Source organism: Nelusetta ayraudi, unplaced genomic scaffold (genome assembly GCF_046127955.1).
Source record: "Nelusetta ayraudi isolate G7.1 ecotype Tasmania unplaced genomic scaffold, CSIRO-AGI_Nayr_v1 ptg000151l, whole genome shotgun sequence".
NCBI lineage: Eukaryota > Metazoa > Chordata > Actinopteri > Tetraodontiformes > Monacanthidae > Nelusetta > Nelusetta ayraudi.
Window position 1 is genome coordinate 3,094,038 of NW_027466201.1, and position 8,120 is coordinate 3,102,157.

The following is an 8,120-nucleotide window of genomic DNA, read 5'->3' on the forward strand; positions in this document are numbered from 1 at the left end:
CTTCTCTTGTCAGCAGACAGAGGTCACGGACGACCAGCCATTCAGCCGCCCGGTGCGTGACACATTTATTGGACGTGAAAAATGAAAATATTGACGGCTGTAACCTCCAGGGGTCAGGAGTAGCTGAGGAGACAGGTTAGCTAAACGCCCGAGACGTGGTGAAACTGTGCCTTCGCCACCGCTGTTGCAGTGGCTATCGACACTGTCATCTCAATGGCAGTCGAGCAACAGGTAGGGTAATGAGGGCGCAGGTGTTGATGATCACAAGATGGCAAGCGTCATGTGATGGAGCAAATGGAACGTGCACTTTTCCTTCGCAGTTTTTCAAACACACACGTACATTTGCACACAGTTCTATAGGCATCAGCTGTCAGATTCAGATCAGTCAAAGATGAGATGCCCCTGTACCCCCTTCGCACTGGTTTGCGTCCTTCAGAATGAATCGCCGTTTCAGCATTTCTAATTTTGGATCTGGCCTTCAGTCCTGCCTCGCTTACTGTTCCCTGGGTGGATTGGTTAGCGTGAAAAAAATATGAGGAAAGAATTGATCACCAATCAAACAGAAGGTTAAGAATAGCTTTACTTTTCGCAAGACTGCTTGACGTATATTGATGTAATACAAAATAGGCCCTATGTGTCATTCCAGCTGTGATGAGTTCAGACATCCTGCAGATTTAAAAAATCTTGCATTAAATTAGGAAGGAATACAAAGGTCTTCTTGCTTGTTACTACACAATAATCAGGGGGCTACTGGACACCAGCACAGGTGTTCAAAGGGGTTAGAAGAACTCAGAGACGTCGGCCACCTCAGTCTGAGAGAAGGGCTTGCATGTATAAATCAATACTCCTCAGCGTGGCGGTGATAAATCCTCCCGTCCCCAGCGACCGGCCGGCCCTCACACCCTCACTCACAAAACAATCTTGGGCCCTCGTGTCACAACAGCCAAGAGATACCGTCGGCTGCTGACGCCTCAGCTGAAACAGATAGCCGGCGAATCGAAATATAAAATACACGGGGGATATTTAGAGGGAGAGAGGAGGACTGCGACACTTTAGACGTACTGTAGGCGCCGAGTTGTTGTGTGCAGAGAGTTCGGGCTCGAGGCTGCCTTGTTTATGTTAAGAAATGAAGAGACTTCAAATACAGAAATAAGCCATTGTGCTCAGAGAGTGCTCGATTCACAAGACCAATGAGGTCCTGTGGTTTCTGTGCAAAGTTTTTTTTGCATTTTTTGCGCTCCAGAAGGAAAAAAACAGGGAGCAATGAGGAGTTGTGTAAGAGACCAGGGACGCAGCCGAGTGGAACCCCGTACGCATAGAGTTGATAATTCAAATGTTTTCCTTCTTGCTCTGTCTAGTAGCTGTTTGCTTCAGAGTTGAGATGCAAAGTATTTGGTTTTATTTTACGGTCAGATTTTTTTAAGTCTGTTCTGAGAATGTCTTTTGACAGACCAAAGTGGCACACCATGTTGACCTCTGATGATAAGCTAAATGGGCGAAGTCTGTGTTCTGGGGTCCAAAAAATAAATAAGTAAATATTAAATCTAACAAAGTTACAAGCAAATATGATTCCAGACTGACTTCACTGCCGTCTCCACACTGTTATGGCTAAACCATCAAGAAAAGCGTCATTAACCTGCTCCGCTAGCAGTGATTTAGTTTGGTGGACTTAGCTGTTTTGATGTATTAGGAGTGTCATCGTTCAGAGGAGCGTGGGCTTCAGCTGTTTGTAAAATCAATAGCGGCTGAGAGGGAGAAAGACCAAATCTTCCCGCTTGAAAATCTGGCAAAGCGCAGAAAAAGGTAACGAAACACTGGCAAACTATCTGCATTTCCTCTTACATATGCAACAGTTCTCCATCACCCACAACGGGTATCCGAGAAATGAAAGCAGCTCTGGCGGGCCCGGGTTGGGGATCCACGGCGTTTCCGGGGGGGAATGATGTACGGTCGTGCACTCGCTGGGGCCTGATGCATTTTTTATGTCCAGAAACCAGGGAGGCTTTCTCACCTTCAATTTTAAAAGTGTTTACTCAGCAGCCGTCCTAAGAGCTGATAAAAATAAGTTAGAGGGCCCCAAGTAATGATTCTTCTCCTTCTCCTTCTTCCTCGTCCGCCTCCCACCAAAACACTCCCCGGTGGCACCATAATGCGATTGGAGGAAAGGGGGGCCGGACTCGGCCAATAACAGCCGACCCGGGCGCCGTCATTCTTCTTTTGTCTGAGTCTTGGTCTCTGTCCTCTGTCCCCTTTATTTATTTTGGCTCCAGCCCAGTGTTTATGAGTCGGCGGGCGCAGCCGTCCCCCTGAGGGCATCCGACTGGAGAAATATATATTGGTCCAATTGAATCTGCGGAGAAAATCAGGGCAAAAGTGAAGCCGTCCATCACTCCGGCGGACACAGGTGTCGTTGGTCTTGCGAGACGGCGGCTTTCGTTATTGCCACATAATTGCGTGAACGCGACGTCTGAAAGGTCCCGCAATGTGTAAAAGTTCAGCTGAACAGCGTTTTAGGACAATAGGCGTCTTCAACCTGTTGGCGAACTCGTGAGAAATGTGTCCATCCTTCACTTTTTTGAATAGAAATGAGCCCTTTGTGATGTTACAGTAGCTGTTGACACCGCAGCATATTTCATTTCTGTAGACTCCTGTGAGTGTACACATTGTTAGTGTACACATCGCAGCATTTTTCTTTTCCCATCAACGGGATCATGAAAATTCCACAGTTTTAACTTTGTTCCTTTTCTTTGAGAGGGCAACGTGTGGTTATTTCCTGCTGCAGTGTGTGTCACGGAGAGCTGCTGCGAGTCAATGTTGTGCCTGTGGGGAACTTCCTGGCAACCAAGACGAAGCACATGTTGGTGGGGCTGTTTGGAAAGCTCAGCCTGCCGCTGTAAATTATTCATCATGATGTATGGACCCCGCTGCTGCTGCTGCTGCTGCTGCTGCTGCCTCAGCCGCCGCTGCTGCTGCCTCCTATCTGTTTCTAAAGGGCGATTCCATCACTGGGGCAGTGGTGGGAGGGCAACCTAGAGACGTACAGAGTTCAGACTTGTACGGCAACCCTAACCCTGACAAAAATTAGATAGACTGGATTTAATCTCATGCTTGCGAGCAACAGCTTCAACGGATGAACTCGCAGCAGAGACCAAAGGTAGAGAAAAAGGAAGAACTTATTTTTTCTCTCTGTCTGTCTGTCTGGTACCGTTTCCAGGCCTCGCAGTGACTCAGTCAAGACTGATGTGATTTGCCATCCGACGTAAAAAGATTGTCGAGCGTGGGATGCAAAGTGTTTTCATCCATCTACTGGTATAGCTTGAGAGGAAGTTTTTTTTTTAAGATTTTCTTCAATGTTATTTTTCCACAAAAATCTGCGTTTCCAACCATCCAGACCGACGAGAAGTCCTTCTTCTGCCTCTTTTGCTTGCTCCACTTTTTAGAATGTGCTTGCAAAATAAGCCAGCCCTCAGTGATGCAACTGCTCATGTTTTGCTTATCTGAAGATGAGATGTGTAATACCAGTTTCCTCTTTCACTTCCTGTTATTAGTCATTTTTAAATGAACATCCTGCTCACTGAGCGATAGATTGCGAAACATGGCTGTTATATCAGACAGGCGGATGGAAAGTGATTTAATTGCCTCTTGAAATTTCTCGGGGGAAAGAAAAAAGTGAACGTTTGATAAATAGCTACTTGGGTTTAGGTTTTGTTTGTTTGTGTTTGTTTTAGTTTTTTGGCTAATATGAGTTTCAGCAATTGTGCACTGTGGCTTTAAAAATGCTAAAAAGAAAAGAAAAACAACAACAACAAAAAAGAGGAAATCCGCAGAAATAACGCAAGGCACATAGTCAACACAGGGGGCGCCAACCTCGCCATCGAAGCAAAAACATAAAAAAAAAACAAAACAAAAAAAACAACGAAGATGAATCCAATTCAAGCCAATCAGCTCCCGGCTCCGACCCCAGTTCATCTTTCATAAACAGCCCACAGGTGAGCTGCGGGGGGAAAACTGATCCCGGACCGGCGCTGGCAGCGATGAGGGTGCAGCGGGAGAGCGGTTACCATGGCGAGGGTGGGAGAGCAGGTGGACCCCCACCTCCCTTCCCAAACCCACTCCACCTCCCGCCAAGTCTGGTGGAGGCAGCGAGTGGTGGTTAATCAAGAGCCGAGCCACCGGCGGTGCCGCCGCTCAATCAACTCACCTCTTCTCCTCCTAATGAGGCTCCGCCTCCCCGCTCAGCCCCTCACTTCCTGCCGCCCACCGGGGAGGAAGCCCGTGGCTTTCACGGGGAACTAAAACACCCAGTTTTTCACAGAGAAAGGGGAAAATTGAGAGAAAATTTGAGAAATAAAAGCTCCAAACACTCAGGGAGGCAGGGGGAATCAACATATTTGTGCAAATATTTCCTGGTTTATCAGTCAAAGATGCTCTGGATTAATGATGATGTGCGATGCTTGCAGGCAACAATAATCAAATCTGCTCCGTGCCGCATTTTTAATGGCCGTCTGCTGTGGATGGAAACCATTTAAAGCAACACAAAGGCTGCAGGTGGACGCATTTTTTTTGCTCAGAGAGAAAAAAAAGAAAAGAAATTTAGCTGCTAACAAAACAATCCCAAAAGAGTGGGCCAAAGAGTAAATATTGGACTTGAATATGGTGAGAATTATTTATTTAATTAAATAATGTATTTGCCAGCTAAATATTCAAATTAGCGCTTCTTGCTAGCACGTTTGCTTCTTTTCTATCTGTGGCAAAGCCAAAGTTTTGTTTTAAGGTAGAAAAAAAAAGGTTCATGCCAGATATTTTTCCTCCATCGGCTTCCTGCTGTGCATAGGCTTTTTTTTTTTCCTTTTAGTGTGCAGTGTGAGGCCTCTTCAATATGGTGACTGGCCTCAAGTTTAGAAAAAATAAATAAATAATTTTCAAAATCTCGAAACAGAAAAAGTCACCTTTTCATGCGAGTCTTTGTACTCTTGGCTGAGCGCAAAACTCTGCCTCATTCTTTTCAACCGCCATCAAGTCGCGAGTGAAAAGCCTGGAAAGTCTTCAATGCCGAAACGTATTTCCTGTTGGTATTTTTAATTTTTGTTTTATTCCGAGCCGAGATCTTCTTGATCTCGGCTTCAAAACCGCCGCGTTTCTCCTCGGGGGCTCACAATGACTCGCATTCAGGCCAGGGGAAAAATAAATAAATAAATAAATAAGAGCGGTGAGCACTTTCCCGTCGCATCCGCGAAGACCTAAAACCTAAAAAAATAACTGAAAAAAATAATGAAATAAATTAAAGTAAGATCAGTCAATACGCTAACCCTTAAAAGTTAACTTGCGGGGGAAAAAAAAAAAGTGGGCTTACTTAAATCGAAAGTCTCCGACGCCCGCTAACTATCTGTGCCACTCGTTTCCTCGCCTGAATGCCAACGACCTGAAATCTGCGACTTCAAACAGCCGCCAGGATAAAACCTGTAAAGCCGAAGACTCTTTGTGTGTCGCGAGGAAACGCCTCGCGCTCCACATTTTTTCGCTGACCCAATTTCCTTTTCCACGCTTCAAATAATCACCAGATAGCAATAGCGCCGCGTCGCAACCAGCGGAGAACTCTAATAATAATGATAATAATGAAAATAATAAAAATGTTTTCTTCCTTTGCTCTCGGAAGCAGGAAAGAACACAGGTGGAGGCAGATAATTGCGAACAACATTGTGCATCAATCGTTTTTTTGTTGTTTTGGGAGGAAAAAGATTCCCTCCGGAGAGCCGTCTGCATTATTTTTCACACCTGAGCAGAAGCGAGGACGACACTCTGAAGTGCAGGAGTGTGTTTTTGCCACTTCATAAATGATGATTAAGTTTTCATTTTTTGGACCCAGAAAGACCTGAATATTTTCTGTCTGCTTTTTAAATACGAATAAGGAGGCTAAAGACCAGGTTGCTTTAAAGAGTTATTGTGCCAGTGTGGGCTTGAAAGCAGCACTCTCACTCTATCTGGGGCTGAAAAAAAAAACTTGCTGTTGAATGAAACTAGAATTTTTTGCAATTAGATTTTCAATTTTCAATTTGCAATTTCAGTCGGCCTTCATTTTTCATTATTTTCAATGATTTGCATGCTTTCAAGATAAATGAATAAATAAGGAACTTGCTCAAATAAGCTTAAAAAACAAACAAAAATGACCATGACAAAACGTCATCAGATCCCCATGGAATGTCCACATTAAAATAAAGTACAAGATTTATCTCTCTCTCCGTGGTAGTTAAAAAGATTTGTCCTGCTTGAACAACAGCAACAGCGTCCAGGCTATAGCAGGAAGCCAAACCTTTCCAAACGCCCTCTGTGGGCTCTTTCCCAGACGGATACGTGCGATCAGTGATTCAACAAACGTTCCATTCCCCCCCCCCCCCCCTTCACGATCTTCCACCTCGTGCCGTTTCAGCCCAACTCCCTTGAGAGACTCGGCGAGCTGGGGGACTTTAATTTCATTCACCCCCGCAGCCTTCAACGGGGGCCGAGACACATTCTGCAAATCCTCCTCTGCCGCTCATAGATCATTGAGGAGGCATCCGCACGTAGATGAGACAGTCGTCTGCGTAAGTCCCATCCCTCTTTCTCACGGCCGCCGTGGTAAAATTAAATGGGTGGAGGGCATTCCGGGGCGGCAGTGGGAGGGGGTGTGGGTGGGTGGACCATCGCGCAGGGCACATGACTGCATGTTAGAACACGCATCAGTGATGAGGATCAGTAGTTTGGGGCGTCTGAGGCGGCGTGCCGGTCAGGCACTCGCGGGGGTTAGTCAGGCAGGATTAGCGGGTTGATGGATTGGTTTCGGGAGGGGGAAAATTGTGAAGTTGTCTCCTCTGCTGCTGCTGCTGCTGCTGCTGCTGCTGCTGCTGGTTTTGATCCAGCATGGCCCGAAGGCATCAACACCGGGGAGGACGTAGACCAGGAGTCCCATCAGCCCTGGCGCGGGAGCAGGAGTCTCTCTGCTCTCCTCCTCCTGAACGCAATGCGCATCACTTGAGGCGCTGTTTAGCGCCGGCGGCCGTCATCACACTTGGCTCTGACACTTCCCGTCCAAAGAGGTGTATGCGCGTGTGAGTTTGCTTGTGTCTGTGCGTGCGTACCCCTTTTCCAAACTCCCTCAATCCCCAACCTCTACTTCAAGAGCATATTTACCAGATAGCGAAATAAATAAACTAAAAACTCTGTTTAGAGGGATGCTCCCCCCAAAAAGAGTCTTCAACTGAAAGTCTACAGAAAATACCGGACTTGCAACATAATTTCGTAATAAATATAATATTAACCAGACTTTGGCTCTGACCGTAAGTTTGCCCGCTGCTTTCTACCGTGTTGGACTCAGATAAATATTTGATTTGGAATAAAAGCTTCAATGAGCCACGTGCACTTTTAATTTGAATAAAAAGGAAGAAAAGGAAGTGACGACCGTTACAGGCAAAAGAAACACAGGAAGCGACTGTGCGCCTAGTCACTGCCGAAGAGATTAGCATGGACGGCGCCTTAACCTTCAATTAATTCCTGACTGACCTTGGTGAGAGTTTTGTTATTGTGGCTTCATATGATATTATTATTTCACCACGAAAAGTATGTTTTCCGTTTTTGCATGTGCACCAAAACAAACCAGCTCTCTGTAGGTCCTCAGCAAGTCATAACATTTTTTTTTTTCTTAAATCCAATAACCTGGGTGTACCTTACAGTTCCCATGAATAATTCTAATAAATAATAATGTTTTTATGCATAAATCTCTATTTACTGTTAAAAATTTATAACCATAAGCCTCCAGAGAGCCATTGATTGTCAAAGCAATTTTGCAAAAAAAAAAAGTATTTTTTTTCTCCTTACTTCCACAGTGCGAAACATTCTTAATCACCTGAACCCACATTCTGATCTGGATCATCGCAAGGCTCTCATGAATTATTCCCCCGTTACCATCGTTGCTCCTGCAGAACATTTCATTAAAAACCTCACGAACTTTTTACGCATGTCCTGCAGGCAGATACGATACATTATCATTCTGATTTTTTTTATTTTTTTTTTAAAAAAAAGCAGACGCCATCCTTGGCGGTGTTAATTAATGCAAGTTGTCAAGAAAAGAGCTTTTCCCAAAGTAA